General features: G+C 35.7%; 1 protein-coding gene across 8 annotated transcripts in view; it reads left to right on the forward strand.

Moving 5' to 3' along the window:
- The window catches only part of RFX3 (regulatory factor X3), a 268,083-nt gene that overhangs the window by 3,118 nt on the left and 245,735 nt on the right, over positions 1–19,230 (forward strand). Inside the window, exon 1 of one of the 8 annotated variants that reach the window (XM_084769884.1) lies at positions 5,875–6,821. The exons of the other annotated variants lie outside the window; for them this stretch is intronic. The gene's annotated coding sequence lies outside the window, so the exon portion shown is untranslated. Of the gene's footprint in view, positions 1–5,874; positions 6,822–19,230 lie in introns of those variants that run through there. 8 annotated transcript variants of the gene reach the window in all.

Below are 19,230 nucleotides of genomic sequence, written 5' to 3' on the forward strand. Positions count from 1 at the left end.
GCTGTCTTGGGACAGTTTTAGATCTTATGTCATTTACATACGTTTTGGCTGAATAGATTGTATATGCTAAAATGTCTTTGCTTAATATTTTTATTTGCAGTATCCAAGAATGTTTCAGAGACATTTCACTCATCAAGCATGTGTCAGGTTTCTGAAAATTTAGTTAATTTTTTTTCCTGTTCTCAAGTTGTTTTGAAAGCAAACACTTTGGATTATATTAAATAACCTGTTCATTTGAAATGAATCTTTGTGTTCTAAGAGTTTATATTAGAGACACATTGGCTTCTGATAAGATAAAATGGTTTTATGGATTGATTAACTTAGAATAACAATTGATCTTTAAAATTAAATACAAAGTTAAATACTATTTAGTTCATTTTTTTTTTCTATAGTAGTTTTCGTAGGAGGGACTGTACTGTGCATTGTCATTCTTTGTTTTCAGCTTTTTAGACTAACAGAAATCTGTGAAAGTGATTGGCTTTGAAAATAAACATATTAAATAGTAATGTTTTGAGTAGCTGAATATTTGTGATTCAGAGTGTGCCATGATGTCTGTCTTATTCTTATTGAATTATCCCTTGTCTATTACACAACTCTATTAGACTGTATAGGAAATGGGCATAGTGAGTTTCCATGTGTATAAGAAACTAATGCATTCCTGGAAGCTTTCCATCATTTCACAGTGCTCTTGTGGCATGAGATACTTATCCCTAATTTCTAAAATACTGTATTATTTATCTAATATTCAAATAATCTTTTGTCCTGTAGAGATACCGATAAGGATTATAGCTTATAAGTGAGATGGTGAGAAATTCTGTAATCAAACAATCTTTAGAATGAAAAAAGTTAATTGAGGCACCTGTTTTAGCAATTGAAAAGTAAAAAAATTTCAGCTCACCCATGCTTAAAAGGATGGATAATCAAATATTTGGGAAGAATTACGTCTTTTCCTCAGTTGTCTAGTTGAATAGTCTAGTAGCAGTGTGACTTTGTCATCTTCACAGTGAGAATATTTCACAAGAAATAGGACTAAGAAATAAGTCAACTTTTAAATTACGAATTTTACCAATTTGTTCTTATGCTGAGCATTTGGCTATATATCCCTTTTCCACTTGCAGTCACATTAAAAATAATTTCCCTTACTCAATTATTTGCTTTAACGCTTTAACTTTTTTGTTATATACTCCCAGTTGTCATTGCAAAATAGATTTTAAATTCTTCTCTGTTCACAGGTGCATAGTGTTCCCTTATTTTGGAAAACCAAGATTAAGTGGCTTTGACTAAATTTAGCTGGTTGGCGACAGATGGCTGTTTTAAACAGGTGTCAGTCTCACTTTTTCCTATATTGTTTTGGAACTCGCAGTGGTTCAAAAAGAGCTGCCTAAAAGCAGGTGGCATCATGCTGAGTTGGTTGTATCATCTTTTAGTTAATTATTTTCACAGGCAGAGGGCTCTTTTTACATTAAAAGTTGAGCAATACTAGTCATGAAGTGCTCTAGACTTGAGACCAAACTCACTAGTTTTTGTTTGTGAATATCAGTGTATTTTCAAACAATAGAAATTATAAATTCATGTGCTAAAAATCTGTCTATCTGTTCTTATAAATAATAATATGCTACTTTTGAATTCAGAAAAAGTATATAGCAACAGTTTATATATTCAAGTCAGAGAAACAGGTGGATTTAAATAAAATAAAATTTAGCTTACATAACCAGTACAGTTTTGCCATTCTATACCTGAAGAATTTTATTTATAGCATTATTTTAATTTAAGTTATATCTCGGAAATGTATTATTTTGATTGGTTCAATATTTTAAAACTAAAACAAATTTTCTTTCTTCACTATTGCTATAAAATTTATAGTGATATTTTAAAATGAAAATTGTTTTGTTTAAACATATTAAATATATGTACTGGAATAAGTTCAGAAAATATCACCCTATTGATTTCTAAGGTTTATTTTTTACTTAAGATTTTATCCTTTTATTTGTGGGAATTTTATATATCTTATAATAGATACACCAGAGGGTGCTGTGCTGTTTGTAATATAAGATTATTTTCACTAAATTGTGAACTGATTAGAACTGTTATGTAAAGAAAATTTCAGTTACTTCTGCATTTAAGTATCGGATGAACTTTCTGTGAAGTTTAACATTTAATGTGCTGCCTACCTTGGCAGTTTTTTTTTGAAAAGCCTTTGTGTACAGAGAGAGTACGTAAAATCAGATCCAGCAATGCGCTACTAGAAATACTACTATACATAGAAATGATCTGTGAGAGCGTAGCCTTGGCGCATCTAATGCTAGCACTTACATGCTGAAGTTGTATACATTGGGCATGTGAGGCTATTTCAGTCTTATGCCTTAGAACTGGAGATAGCAGTAGCTGTGAATCCTTGTGTGGTTGCTGGGAACTGATCTTCTGTCCTTTGCAAGAGCAACAAGTGTTCCTAATGCTGAGCTATCCAACACGCTCTGAGATTATTTTTAAAATGGTGTTTTTCGTCTTTTGAATGGCTTCTTCCTTTACTGAGTATACTTTTATGTAGTATAAGCTCAGTGGCAAATTTTAAAACAGTAATATTTTCTTCAGGAAAGCTTGGAAAAGTATAGTTACATCGTATAAACTTCAGTCTTGATAATGATACACTACTCTCCCGACACAGCTACAGTGATTAATTGTGATTTTTTAAAAAAGTAACTCTAAGCTCTAACCAGTTGTGTTCAGGAACACCTTGATCCTAGAACTTCAAAAGAGACTAGCAACCCCCACCCCTCCTGCATATGGGTCTTACTGCAGGGGTCAAGTCATTTTTCTTGGTAATTTGTCATTTATGCCACTGAAGCTTTAAATGTAATTGTGGATGTATTAAAATGCTTTGTATTTGAAGTCTCATATTTTGTATCAAAGTAGATATAATGAAAGTTGAGAAAGTTAACTTGTGTTAGATGTTAATAGATGGATGGGACATCTGTCACAGGTTAAGTGTACAGGCTTTAGAGTTAGTGTTCAGTTAGGTCTTACTGTGTGACTGTGGACAAGTTAGTTGCTTTCACTTAGACTCAGTTTTCTCATCTGAACAGCCAGGTCAGATCCTGCATATCTTTTGACATCTATATAACTTCAAAGAGATAAAATTCATGTACTGTATGTTGGTCAGTCTTTAGGATACATCTTATTAATGCCTAGTGGCTATTTCAATTAGGAAGTGCTGAGAAAATATTTTTTCAATGTTTTTGCTACCTAAGAATCATTTTGGTATGACCATGTAACCATCCCTTTGTCATGGGACTTGAATTTTGAACATTTTTCTACTAACTCACTGTCATTAAATAATCCCTTTTACTCAATTAAGAAATTAAAACAAAGATATAAGCTATCAATTAGAGGCTTGGGTTACTATTTGATAAAGTTTTTTTTTTTTTAAGCTGGACTAAACTAAAAGAACGTTCCAAAGCTACGTCTTAGATTTGCATCGCAGGCTTATAATAGGCTCCTTTAACTGTGTTTACATTGCTTTTCTGGTCTAGGGATTTTTGTATTAAGAAATAATGATGTAATATTTCAATATCTCCTAGTCTTCCATTGTTCATTTCATTGTCCCATTTATATTTTGTCTTCATATGTTATACATGAATATATTTGAAAACATCTGGAGCTCTCTTCTTCAGCTTCATGCTACATGCAATCTTTACTATATAATGATGGTAAATAGTCTAGATAGTTTTAAAACAAATTCATTCATGATTTTTCTACAATTTTATAATGAACCGCTTAACACCAGTACTAAGGGGGATGGATATGTGAGGCTACCACTGAAAAACTGATTTAGCCTTGAGGAATAATTTGCTAACTGATAGTTATATTGTGAAGTAACTTTGGAACATTACCCAAGATAACTTAAAATATGAAATATTACACAAGAAGATGCTATTTTCTACTCTTTTGATATTAAAAAGTTTCAAGTTGGCTGCATGTATAATGTTGCTGTTTGATAGTTTATATTCAGTAACTATTTCTATTTTCTGAGGAGTTTGACTACTAATAAAATGTTTTTCTCACATTCTAGTGGGACTCTAGAGGAGAGAATCATGGGAGAATGGCAAAATAGAAGGATCCAGAGGGTCCTAGAAGCCTACAAGTAGAACATTATGATAGGCAGATTTGGGCACAGGGGTCCTGCTCAAACTAAGGCACCAGCCAAGGACAATACAGGCGGTAAACCTTAAACCCTTACCCAGATCTAGCCAATGGACAGAACACTCTCCACAATAGAGTGGAGAGTGGGATATTACTTTCTCACATACTCTGGTGCCTCACCTTTGACCATGTCCCCTGGAGGGGGAGACCTGGTGGCACTCAGAGGAAGGACAGCAGGTTACCAAGAAGAGACTTGATACCCTATGAGCATATACAGGAGGAGGTAATCCCCCTCAGGAACAGTCATAGGGGAGGGGAATAAGGGGAAAATGGGAGGGAGGGAAGAATGGGAGGATACAAGGGATGGGATAACCATTGAGATGTAACAAGAATAAATTAATAAAGGAGAAAAAAAATGTTTTTCTCATTTTAGAGTGCTTTACATGGTCATAGTCTTCAATGGAAATATGATTTATTTTTTCTTTTTGTGTAGTTTAAGCCAGCCTTAAACTCATAATCCTTTTGCTCATTTTTCTAGGTGTGGGGATTATTACCTGTGCGTTGCCACTTTTCCCAGTTAAATGGGATAGATTTTTCAAAGACACTTTGCAAGAAGGCTCGGCAACATGACTTAGAGAGTAGACACACTGTGCTACTCCCGAACATCTATTATATTCTTTACAATTTCTGCCTTTTTAACCGAAATGGAACTTTATTAGTGATGTAATTTGCGTGTTTTTTATTTAAAAGGTTTCTTCTGGGTGTGTATTGACCTCTGACAAAATACTTAAGGGTGAAATGTTTAGGCTAATCCAAAGTTAATGTGTTTGCATAGATTCCCATACCTATGGTGACTCTTAACTCAAGTGTTCTTTCTTTTATAGAAGCAGTTATGGCTAGTCAGTTCTGCCTGCCTTTGTTTTATAGTGCCTGGTCAGGGATTCCCAAGGGTTCTTATATTTCCTCTTTAGGCAGAACATAAGTATGGGGTAATAGAAGCTTAACCAGGAACATTAAAATGGTGTGGCAACATGCCTGAGTAAAAGTGAGAGGAGACAGATACACTCAGCCATGATAGAGAAGAAAAGAAAGAATGTTACTAGGCTGTAAAGCAAAGGGCCTCAAGAGGGTGGTAAGGGGAGCCTGCAGAGGACAAAATACCCAGTTTGCTGCTAACTGAAACTGTAGGCTGGTTACATAAAATGTGTGGGTCTCAGTATCTCTATCCATAAGATGAAAAGTGAGACGATATGATCTTCCAGACTCTTTGCAACCTTAAATCCATGATGAGATCTTGGAAAGACAGAAGCAGGCTACTGACACAGAGCCAGGAATTGATGTGCGATTGATCTGTGATCTCAAAATCTTGCATGCTGCTCACTTGTCGTTTCTTCTGAAGAGAGCAACAAAGAAAACCCAGAGCCCAGTGATAGTGCAGTTATGCCTATGGCAAGGCCTAAGGTTTTTACCATTTTGGTAGAGCGTGGTGGCCAAGTGCTCTGATTTCCTCACCCACATGGGAGTGAGCTGAGCCTCACAGCTTGAGCTCCTGCTGGAACTAGCTTCTCTAAGTATGTGTGCCAGACAAGTGTCTGACAGTTGGGGCTCCTGTTGCTCACCAGTGAGATATTTAAAACAGGACATACTTTTCCCAGTGTGGGGATAGACAGAGGACAGGGTGGGAGGGTGTGGGGAGAGGAGGGCGCTAAGGGAGGAAACATTTTTATACTTAGGAAAGAACATATATTCTGCTGTATCACAACTCTCACCAGCTTAACAGGGAAGTGTGTCTGTGTGTGTGAAAGATAAAGAGATTGGCATTCTTATTATTTAAAAGCTATTTTTAATAGTACTTTAGTTGGTTAATATAAGCAGATTTAAATTTCTGGACCAGATTTGTATTTGTATGTTTAATAGCATAGGTGTATATTTCAGTGTAGCAGTTATTCGTAAAATGTATCTGCCTTTTTGCACTCGGAGTTGGTACAGTTGTTTTTTCCCCTGTGCCAAATCACTTCGGTACTCTTTGCTTGTTAAGTTTTTTCAGTGGCACATACCTGCAATCCAAGCCTCCGGAAGTTGAGGAAGGAGAATTGCAAGTTGGAGGACAGGACTGCCGAGGGACCCTGTCTTGAAATTTTTCTTTGCTATCATATGGTAGCTGTGGAGGAATTAGAATGGGTACTGAGGGTGAGCAAGAAACCTGCATATTTAAATATCACATCCCATTTCTCTTGTTAAACACGAGTTACTTACATATTTCCCATGTATTGCTGCCCTGTAAAGGTAGGTGTTGCAGGGGCACTGAGCTTGGGAGGCAGGGGTCAGAAGAGACTAAAGCAGTATGGGTTCTCCTGGATCTTGTTCCTTTTTTGCTGCACTGTTGCACAAAGTGCATCTCAAGGATATTTTATTACTTTACTAAGATGTTTATTATATTTTATTATTTCACTTATCTTTAATATCTCATTATCTCATTAGTACAGTACTAGAAGAAAAAGAATCTTTTTCAAGAGCCAGCATTGTGCTTTTGGGATGTTCATATGTGATTCTTTTAGGTTCTTTTTTTTTTTTTTTAAATTTTTAATTTTTAAAACCAGGCTGGAATTGAACTCTTGAACCTTCTGCCCCTGCCTCACAAGTATTGGGATTAAAGATATGTGTCGTCACATACCCAGACTGTAAGTGATTTCTTTATCTCTTTACGCTTTGCTTTGTATAGATAGATTTGTGGCTATATCTTTAGCATCAAAACCTAGCATTTTCTTTTGCTGTGCATTTATTGTGCTGACATTTTAAAAAGCCAAAGAGTCTGTATGTAACATAAGACTTTTACTTATTAGCTTCTGATTATGTCTGATGAAAACAGTGACAATGAGTTTGACAAAGTGTCATTCTTAGGGACATTAATAAAGACATAAATTATTACCTGGACATCTCCTTTATAACCTTAAAGGTATTTATAGCATGTATTTTAATGTGTTGTGGAGAAAACTGAACATAAATATTTAATACATGAAAGATGAAATAAATTTTGATTTTTGTGATTGTGTTACATGTCTCTAAAGGACATTTAAAATGTTTTTGTTTTAAAATATATTACACTTTTAAGGCACTTGTATAACTGGAATTTAGCTAAGATACCATATTTTATGTGTGTGTACATTTTGTGTATACAATTAGGAAGTTATTCTCATGCACATTTTGTTGAGTGCTGTGATCGATGTTGTTTTCTCCTGTCTTCTGCAGCAGCAGCGTCTTGGTGTCACACTGGGAACCTTAAGCCTCTCCCCCTCTGTGCTGTTTTCTTGAGGCAGGGAAATTGGGGAACATATTTAAGTTCTTCAGGTGACTTTTGTGTGAGGCTGGGAACAATTTTTAACAGTGCTTCATGTTGTGTGATGATTTTTAGAAGCTACTTTGGCTAGGTGCGACGTGTGCTGGAGTTGATCAAAGGCAAAAATTACAGTTCATTTCAGTTAAAATAGGGCTCAACATGATTTTGCTGGATTAACATTCCACCATTGTGTGCTGCTGAGGTTTGCTGAGTTTGGGACTTTTGAAACTTTAAACGTTTAAATACAATTAAATGAATGACTGTGATAGGCGTGGCTTCATCTCTGAGCGAAGCCTTGGCCCATTCACCTTCCAAGTGAGCTGTGATTCTTTTATCTTTGAATTTGGAAAGAGAATAATTTTACGAGTTTAGTTTTGCACGAATATTTTATTTTATTTATTTTGAGTTAAAAGACATGCAAGTGAGCATGGGCCGGAGGTGATGATGACAGGGACTTGTGAGAGGATGTGTTTTGACCCTGATACTCTACCCAGTTCACCTTCAGTTCTGCAGCCCTGGGTAGCATTAAGATTTCTTTCATACACAGTGCACTTTTGCATAATGCTGTGCTTTGGCCAGTTTTCATTGCTGCCTAGAATTTCTTTTGGATCCACTGTATGTGAACTTTGGAAGTGCTAGTTTATCTTCTGGTTTAAATGTTTTTGAAATGATGCCCATAGGTGGCACCCCATGCGCAGAACAACACTTTGGTCTGGAGGAATGGAGTAAACATGAGAATAAATGGGAGTGCGAGTGTGTAGTTGGAAACACTAACATGTAGACAGTGCCCATTACAGAGAGGTTAAGAGGTCTCCTTCCAGAGGCTGTATGGATGCCCAGTTTGCCATCTACAGCAAATCTAATAATGCCACCAGTGTTAATTGTAAAACATTTTATCAGAACACGAGACATTTGGATACTTTGATGTATAGGTTTTAAATTTTATAGCCATTGTTTAGTTTTAATAAAAGATTTATATGTGAGTACCTGGTACCATTAATATTTTGGTTAATTTAGGAATTGTGAACTGGCTTAGATTTCTATTAGGTTTTAAGACTTACTTTGAAAAGAAAATTTAAAAATGGATTGTTAGGTACAAAATTGCATTTTGCCATTATGTGAATATAGTTGTAATGTTTCAAATTATAGAAGGATAAAAAATGATGAATGGTAGTTGGGCATATGACAGGATAAGAAATGATAGGAAATAATGAAAAAATGGGTGAAATTAGTAAGAAAATTATAATTAATGATTAAACAAAGATGGATAAATAAATCAACATGAATAGTAAGATAACTAGTTGAATGTGATATCTATTGCTAGATAGGTCTGTAGATATAGACTAGGAATTTTAACTAATAGGAAAAGGCGAGGAAGAAACTACTTAAGTTTTCTTTTGTGTTACCACATTTAAAAGTTTTTTTCACAAGTATTTACAGTAAGGCCCTTGTACCTTTTTTTGTATAAAATTTGACATTTCTAGATTTTTACGTATAGAAAAGGATCAACTTAAGTTGCCTCAACATGTTTTTATTGTTATAAAAGAACTACAATATTAATACACAAAATAATAAAATTCACATATGCAATTGAGATCTTTAGTTACATTAAAAGTGTACATCTTAGAAGCTAATATTGTATAAATGTCTATTCTTAGATGTTTATATTTTGGAATATGTAAAGCATGCCAAAGTAGAAGGCTATAAGGAAACATATGTACTTATCACATAGACTTCACAATGTCAGCTGTTCTTCTTAAAGGTATGTAATAATAGTGGACCTTGGTACGTGCCTGTGGTCTCAGCTACACCGGAGGCCTGAGGTAGGAGGCTCACTTGAGCTCAGTAAATTAAAGGTACATAATAGAAAGACTTGCTATTGAAAGTATCTCCAAACCTGCTTTATCCTGTGATGTTTTAAAGAAATTTACAATTTAAAAACAGTTGCAATGGCTGTTTGGAACAGTGATTATATAATGTGGAGGATAAAATATTTTAACATGATTGACCTTCATATTGCTTCTTCTGAGCACATTAAATTAGGACATTTACTTTTGCTTGGTGGCAAAGTCATATGTTTAGTAATGCCAGGCTTCTGTACTTGAAATTTGACTTAGTGAAAAAGGCGTGAGCCCAAGGACAGAAGCCCATGTTTGAAGGGTAGAGAAAAGTCTTGAAGATAAACTTTTCAGATGTGATGGAGTTCATATTTGATCTTTCATTATTCCAACTTGTTAATGGGAAGATTTGGATAAATAATTTGTACCTTGTCAAGGGAAGAGAAGCATCTGCCTTCTGGAATATTCTGCATGCTGGGGCTAGATGTAGTGCTGGGACATGATGTAGTACATCATGTAGCTCAGCTGTGATGTTCGCTGGTTGGGTGCTCACCTAGCCTGGACAAAGCCCTGGAATCTATTAATCCCAGCACTGGGGAGGTGGTAGCGGGAAGGTCAGGAGTTTGGTGTCACTCTCAGCTACATAGTGAGTTCAAGCCTGTCTGAGATACATGAGACTCTGCTTCAGAAAGTTAAGTTAGCTACTCAGTGCCATGCTGTAAGGTATTTGTGACACACCTTGCAGGAAAGGACATCTAGAAGCTGATATGCTAATTAGTGATATTCAAAACAGCATAATGTTTTCTGAATTCAATATTGTCATATAATGCATAGGCTTATTATTTTCATTTATGCATTTTTTATTTGACTGAGGTCATATAGTCATGAAAGAAACATTTCCCCTAATGTTAAGGTCTAGACCAAAAGGAGACAGAGTGAACTCCCCACTTAGATCACTATTCTTTTAGACAATATTATGTAATGAAATAGCATGTGTTACAGATTATAATTATTGACATTTAAATGAACAACACAAAGTGTAGACTTCAATCTCTTTATTTAAAGGCTGATTTTTGTTGGTATCAAATTACTAAATCAAGAGGTAAATACATTTATTAAATATGGTTTGATATTTTAACTTACATGATTTTAATTGCTAAACTTTGTGGTTTTAATGAAAATTTCTAATACTTAAAATATTTTATATCAGTTTTAAAAAATATATCTTTTCAGTGATAAGTAAACAGAATAGTACAGTGACACAAAATAACCAAAGCTGTGTTGACATTAAATGATCTTGTGCTACAACTAAAATTCCCTAAAGAAAAGTTTAAATAGCTAAGACTAGAGATGTAACTCATGGGTGGAGTATTTACCTACTTTGGGCAAAGCCCTGGGTTTGAATCTCCAAAATCAAACAAACAGTAGTAAAATGAAGTAAAGTAGGAAAGCTAATGAAGATATAACCCAGCAAAGAAAGATCATGGATTATAATGCTAGTTAAAGTGATATTTACAGAGGATTTCATTTGAAACTAATGCAATGCCAACTTAAACATTAGTTGTGTGCATTAGAAACCATGTGAGAAAGTATAACTTTGTTTTTTTATTATTTTCCATTGCAGAAATATCCATAAGGGTTATGAAATTTTATTCTGACCAACTTTTTACAAGTCAGGATTTTTCTTTTTTAAAAATTTGGCTATCTGTTATGTGAAATGATTTAAAAGACAGGCGTTTCTATTGTGAGAACAATACTGAGATATATATACACACATACATACATACATACATACATACATACATACATACATATTGTCCTATATTGGAGTAGACACCTAACAACAAGCAAGTGTAATTTGGATGAATTCCCATCTCTTCATATGTAAAGAGAAACATTAGCCAAAAAACTTATCCAGGTGTTTAGCACTTCCCAAAATTTTATGTCTGGAACTTTAAATGCCATAGGATGAATGCCGTATTTCTTTTATATTTAACTTGAGTCCCCTGTCTCAGCTTAGCTATTCTACTGTCATTTTCCTCGAGGGAAGAAGCAGGTGTGGGATGTGGTCGGATGAGGGGTATGGCAGAGACAAGAGAGGTAAATTGGTCTCTTAATACAGTTGCGTGTGTTTTCAAATGACATCCATATGCTAGTCCACTAGAGACATGCTTAGGATATCTTCATCTTAGCTTCGGCATGCTTCCGTTTCATGTGCACTTTGGTGGCTGTCTAGAGGAGCCCCTTCCATCTCCCACTTTACAGATAAGGAAGCTGAAGGTGAGTGACTTGGGTGCCCGTATTCTTCACTCTGACAATGTTTAGCTATTGCACATCTTCACTTACAGGCAAACACCGTGTGAGTTCTTGGAAATTCTATACTTCTTCTAGTTTATACTTTAAATTTTCCTATTTTTTCTAGAGAATGCAAATATTTATAATTATACATTTAAGCTTGGGTATAAAAATCATTTAATTGTTCTGTTCTGCAATGATTTAGAAGTTAAATTGTAGCCTTTACAACCCTTTAAAGGCTGCACACTAAATGAAAATGCAGTATTGAAAACTACACATTTTGTCTTTGTCATTTGTAAATTTTTTTTGTATGTCATATTTGATGTAAATATATAAGGAATTCTCAGGCTTGGCATGTAAGTTTTCATTTTTGCATGTGAAAGATGGAACCCAGGATGTCATCCACTAAGCATCTGCTCTGCCACTGAATTCTAGCCCTAGTTCTTCTCTTCATCCGAATCATCCTGTGGACTGTTAATGAGAAGCCAGTTTGTTAATTTAAACAATGGAAAAGCTTGTTCTTGTGGGTTACTCTACAGTGAAGCAAAAGTGAAATAATTGACACATGATATAGTTGGTACAAGCTGAGACTTGCCGAGCTGGGCTCTGAAGGTGTTGCCGTACTCTTAAATATGAATGGGTGCACCAAAAGAATGAATATGTCAACAGGCAGTCCTTAATTCCATAGCAACGGGAAGCAACACACTCAGCCATGCTATTATATCATGTTTAATTTGGTAACAGATTTTTGGAAGAATATTTTGTTTACCAATTAATAGTATGAGACTATGGTAGGAATAAGTAATTAACAAGACTTTGGATTTCTGCCCCTGCTTCCCTGTTGTAGAATTAGTAGTACATCTTTGATCTCAAGCTTGAACTGAATTTGCTTTCCTTTTCTTGATGAAGATGTGTAATTCGAATGTTAGCACTATTAGTTATTTGAAGCAGCCATCTAAGATTCACCATTCACCCAGAAGATGACAAGTGAACTTTCCAGCACAAGCTGATTTCTCTGCAGTCTAATTTGTGGCATAAAATCTGAAAGTTACATTTATATAAAGCAAGAGCAGGTTTCCTATGGGGGAAAACCATTTGTCATTTGCTCTTAACAAGATAAGTCCCCATAGACAGACCTTCTTGTAAAACTGTTCCCATTGGATTTATTCTCAACTTCAATAAAAATGGAGATATGGTAAACAAAGGTATGACGAAATATTAGTTAGCTCTTGCATTCTAGCTGGAAAGTTCCCAGTTCTTACTCTCTGAGGTTTAAAACAGTACAATTTCATATGAACTAAGTGGGGCTCAGAATAGATGCAAAGTGTTGCTCTATGCTCAGCTGATGATCTTGTTTTTACTGTGGAAAGTGATCAAAACAATTTGTTTACATTTAAATATATCTTTGTTGCTAATATATTTATTGGGACATAAAATGGAAAATAGAAATATTAAAGTATAATTCAGATGAAGAAATTACAAATACTTTCAGGTACCAAATTAATATCTGAGTATAGAGAGCAAGTGAGTACTTATTAGATAACCTGGATCATGTTTGCTTAAACTGATATATATTCACTTAAGTGTATATTTATATTAATGTGTCTTCTAGCAATTCTTTCTTTTGTTAATGATAGCATTTTATATTTCTCTGGGCCAGAATATTTTAAAGCAGTGGTTCTCAACCTTCATAATGCTGTGGCTCCTTAATATAGTTTCTCATGTTATGGTGACCCAGACATAAAATTATTTTGTTGCTCCTTCATAGCTATAATTTTGCTACTGTTATGAATAATAATGCAAATATCTGACATACAGGATATCTGATATAGGACCCACCCAAAGGGGTTGTGACCCACAGGTTGAGAACCAGTGTTTTAATGATTTCTTTTTGCTTATTCATCAGAATAATTAAGCAATATTTATTCTGTTCTACATTGTGCCAAAGAACTGCTTAGCATTCGCCACTTAGAGGTTGTGGTCTCAGGTGCATTTCATACTTGGCTTTCCTACTCTGCTGTGCAATTCCATTCGTCTAGCCAGCCTGGCTAACTGCATTATCAGCTGGCTAAAAAACATGAACTTGTTCAGTGGTGGTGGCCTTTAATCCCAGTACTCGGAGAGGCAGGTGGATGTTTGAGTTTGAGGCCAGCCTGGTCTACAGAGACGTTTCTAAGACAGACAAAGCTTCACAGAGAAGCCCTGCATTGATAAAAACAAACAAACAAACAAACAAACAAACACCCACCCCAAAACCACACATACGAACAACCCCCCAAACCAACAAATGTAACCTATAGCCCTAAAACATGAGTATTGAAATGAACATATGTGGTCTTGAATCCCAGAGTCCACTACTGAGCAGGAGTTTAACCCTTGGGTGGACTTCAGATCTGAAATACAACTGATAACATATGCATTATGTGATGCATATTAAAGTAACCCTGCTTGACAATTAGGTGCGAGAGTAAAGAGAGTTCCTGTCACTGTCTGGCATGGCCTCCTGTACCGTGCCTTGCTCTTTGTGTTCCCTTAACACTTTGTTCCCAGTTTTTATTTGGCCTAGAATATGTTTTGTTCCCTAATTAAATTTGTCTCTTGTTAGGTGAAGAGTGATCCCCAACTTAAATGGACTCACTTAGGACAAACTTGTTATCCACGGTATCAATAGTTTTGTTTTATAAATGTTTGATGTTTTCATAGTGTTAGCTTCTTAAGGAAAGATCATGTATTAGATTTTATAAACTCAGTAGCAGAACCTGTCTCCTTTCCTAAGAGAAGACATCAATAATAAATTTGTTGATTAAGCCTCAGACTCTGTTCTGTAATTAACTATTTTCCATCTAAAAATTCAATTGTTATTAGAACAGTACTTTTTTTTTTGAGACAGGGTCTCTTTGTGTAGTCCTGGCTGCCCTAGAACTTGCTCTGTAGACCAGACTGGCCTCCAGCTCAGAGATTCGCCTGTCTTTGCCTCCTGAGTGCTGTGTGCCATCATCACCTGGCTAGAATAGCATTTTTAAAATGAATATCATTGTATTTATTTACTTCCTTTTGCACAAAACACACTTAATGGTATAAATGAATGCAATTTTGACATTTTGTTAAATGCAGTACTACCTAGGTAACAGTAGATTTGTGTTGACTTTAAGTCTTATTTCCTCTTAGCTTTTCAAATGATATTTTGTACTCTTACTCTCTTTGTATTCCATCTGCCTGTGGATTTTCGTAGCGTCTTGACAAAGACGTGTTAGTCAAGGAGTGCTTTATCAGAGTTGGTTTTCTTGTATGGCTTACCATATGAGAAAATGGAGGAGCTATAGGGTTTCACCTTTTGGGAAGCTGCTTGTGTGTTTGTTTCTTTGCTGCCTAACTTGACTATATCCGCTGGGATATTAAAGCAGTAGGAGCGGGTCTTGAGTTCTGATGTCATCACCACAGTAACTGGTGGATTCACAGTGGGATTGTTATGGTGGTCACACCTGTGATGGCTTTGTGTCATTTAAGTTATGATTGTATTATGGAAAGTGATCTGCCTTGAAGCATACACAGAGACTTTAAACTGAAAGCAATCTTTGATTTTATATGGAGCTATAATTTAAAACTCCCCTCTGCCCTCTTTTTGGTAGTATATTTTCATTGTGTACCATCCCTGTAGGTGATCATTTTGCTTACTCTCCATGAAGTGATTCTGACTCCAAATTTAAGGTGGAACTGAAGTTTCTACAGCAATTTTATATATATGTATATATATTCATTTTCATTTTTTATGAATGTGATAGTATTTGGGAGGCATGCATGTGTGTGTTATGTGCATTGTGTGCACATATGTGTGAGTACAGTGCATGTGGAGACTCAAATTAAAGATGGGTTTGGGTGTCTTTGTCAGTTGGCTTTCCACTTCTTTGTAGAGGCAGTACCTCTCTGTGAACTCTGAGCTCTGATTGTAGCAACAGGCCAGCCACCTTAGCCAGTCCTCTCGGGATGGCTGTCTTCACCACCTCACAACTGGAGTTGCAGGCAGAACATGCCTGCCTGTGGCTTACATGGGTTTTGGCATCCTAAATCAAGTAATCGCACTTACAGAGCAAGTGCTTTGCCTTCTGAACCATCTCCCTTGCCTTTTCACTTTTATTTTCTCAAAAAAAGAAAAGTGCGTGAAATGTGCATTTGTGTGTGAGTGGGTGCATGTGTGGGGGTGGGGATGAAGCTAAGACCACAGCCTCTGTGCTCTATCCTGAGGCACCTTCCACCTTTCGTTTGAGACAGGGTCTCATTGGCCTGGCCCTCTGCTAGGGTAGGTGAGCCTTGAGCTTCCAGGGTTTTACCATTACTGGGATTGTCAGTGCACACCACAGGCTCTGTGGGTCCAGACCCTGGCCCTCTGGCTCACTTACTGAGTCCTTCACTAGCCCCCATTTCCACTTTTATATCCATGCATCTATTGATCAATTATCGGCACAAAATGAATCAAGAAAGAACTGCTGTAGATAAAGCAGTGAACAAAGGGATTAGGCCTCTGTCCTGGAAGAGTTTTCATTCAAACAACAAGGTAAAGGAGAAAGAAAAGAAATTGAAATGGATTCTAGAGGATGGTTATAAATGCTATTAGGTGAGGAGGGAGAATAGAGACAGATGAGAGTGGGGGAGAACAGTCATCTATGTTAAAGAAAGCAAGTCAGACCTTTGAACAAAGACATGAAGGAGGTGTTTCTTCAGCTATGGCTGTGTGTTCAGACTGTTGATGTTTTGGTTGGTTGATGCTAATCTTTTTGCTATATTAGCAGTTCTATTTTAACCTACTTGTTCTCATGGCATATTCTGCTTTTCTGTTTGAATGCTAATTTTAAATTTTATATGCCTTCACCTGAAAAAATTGTGTGTGTGTGTGTGTTAGAGACTTGGAAACAAATACTTAATGCATCCAAGTTCAAGGTTCTGAAAAACCTGCCTTTACTGCTAAAATGTATTCTAAATACCTAAACTCATGTGCAAAGGAGACAAAGTAAATTTTGTAATTAATAGGATTGACCAGACTACAATTTGATTGGTTCTCTAGATTTGCTTATTGTAACTTTAATCTGGGGGGGGGGGACCCTCCTACATTAAAAGTACACTTCCTGTCTAAAAACTGTAATATTGTTGCTTATATGGTTTGGGTACCACATCTCATCTTTAATCATAGTTATGAGTTAAATTTATTTATAAAATTTTGACTATGAAAGTAGACAAATAAAAGTCTATTTGGATAAATAAAAGCTATTGATGGAGGCAGATTGTCTTGAATTTTGTTATTTTGAGTAATGATTGTCATTTTGATATTTTTAAGCATAGCATTTTTAGTATGTTCATGTCAAAACTATATTTTCCATTTCAATTCATTGGAAAATATTCAGCATTATTTGCCTGTCATCCATTCTGAAATACATAGCTTCATGTTTGAGGCTACTGCTATTGCACATTGGAAAGCTTAAAAAGTAGCACATACATATTCAATAGGAGGAAGATACGTATTTTATAGCATTTAAGTAAAACGTAGTGAGGTTTTGTGCAACGTCAAACAAAAATCTTTCTCTACACTTAAGTAATTATATATGCAATATCATTTAAATTTTTATTATCTTTTCATTAATGGTATATATGTGCCTGTGAATGTACACACCTCTGCCTGCTGTCGGGTCAAAGGATAACTTGAGAAAGCAGGGTTTTTTCCTTCTACTATGTGGGTCCTGTGAAATAATTTGAAGAAGCAAGTCGAGGAAACATTGTTGTATGAGAAAGGAAACCTTGGGTTTAGTCCTCAAAACCTTCAGAAGAAGGGAAACATCATGTATGGATGCTACTTGGGGTGTTTTATCCTTTTTTCTTTGTAATTGCAATGGTATAATTAGTACTTAATAAAATTCACACCTCAAGTCCTTGGTCAGCCTCCTTAATTATGTGATGTATCAAAGACAGACAGATCCTTATTTAAAAACACTTAGGAAAATAAGATGCATGTAAAACTGAGTTCTATTTAACATTTACTGAAAATCTTTGATTTATAGAAAGTATACTTAGGAAGGCAGGCATTTGAGTATGAAGTATGATGGTGTGACACAAATCTAGGGCGTTATAAGGAGGGCGGCAGCATAGCTCAGCGTGTTTCTGAAGCTTCATCGCCTGCTTTCTCTTAAGGTTGTCATATTTCACACTGCGGATCTGTTGTCTCAAGGGGGCACGAGCGAGTGAGAACCAGAAAGCACACTCCACCAAGGCTTAGCATGTTGCCTTTCAGTTAATTCTACTTAACAGAATCCTATATACCAAGATATCATATGCCTGATTTAGAACTTTACTTTTATTAGATCAGTTTTTTTCCTCACAAGAATGGAACAATGCAATATATTTGTCAATTAATTGACCGGGAATTAAATAACTGCTTTGGAACTTAATAAATATGCCAGCACTTGCCCTGTGAATAATATACTCCTAAGTTAAATGTGGCTTTAATAACTTTATTGGTAATAATGTATATGAATATGTAGTATATTTTAGTATTTTGACCTTATTTATAGAATCAATGTTGAAATTGCTTAAAAATATTTTCATATATCAGGCTCTTCAGCTTTAGAATTAAATTTAAAAAATTCTTATTAGGTATGAGCATTAAAAAGTATTTGAATTATTTCTTTGGAAATTAAGTAGAGCCTGTACTTAGTTTTCATATCATGTGTCAAATGATATCTCTGAACCTTGAAAATGAAAATCTTCTGAGTTGTTGTACCTTTCTTAGGAAGTAAGAATGGACACGAGAAATACAAAACTTTGGAATAAATTTTCCTACTCTTCTTCGTTATCGTCACGTCTATAAAATAAATCTCCAGGGATCTATCTACCAGTCCCCCTTTTCATTGCTCTTCCTAGTATGTGACATCTCTGTCACCTGTTCCTGGATGACTTTTCCTATTTGGTCTGTTTTCAGGCTGGCTTTATTTACAAACTGTCATTTCTAAATCTTAGCCCATCTTCTCCTTGGCTCTGGCAGAGATTTTTGGGTTAGATTTCTCCTCCACTTCAGTCTCCTTCAGCTCTCCTTTTGGATTCCTTGTCCTTCATTTTGGGATAGTTGCCCCACATTCTCCTGTTGTTGCTTCTGTGACTCTGAGAGAAATAATTTCCTTTACCCCGCTCCTGTGGTGTGTAAGGGGAAGAAGTGAGAGCAATGCTGAGAGATAGTGTAATTTTCTTTCTCCAATACTGTTATTAGGTTAAATGTTTTGGTTTATTCTTTATATTTGTTTGTTGGGTTTTTAATTAGGGCTAACTTTAGTTCAAAGTGTCCATGATAGTGGAATCTTCTGGGTGTAGGCCAGATGCTTTTTACTAAGCTACACTGTGATTATTCCAAGCACACTTTCCAGTATGCTTACCTTGTTACGACTTATCTCTTCTCGTGATCTAGTTGGTGTGGTTTTATGTATTTTACCTGAAGATTAGTTTGAGGAGGGTGACGGGCGGTGTGCGCGCACTTCATTGCTCTATTCAATTAAGCTCTCTATTCTTAATTTACTACTAAATCCTCCTTAGTCCTTTGTTTCAGAAAGGGTTTCGTGTGTTCTTTTTAAGAAAATGTAGCCC

The sequence above is a fragment of the Acomys minous genome (assembly GCF_964271855.1).
Source record: "Acomys minous genome assembly, chromosome: 2".
Classification (NCBI taxonomy): Eukaryota; Metazoa; Chordata; class Mammalia; order Rodentia; family Muridae; genus Acomys; species Acomys minous.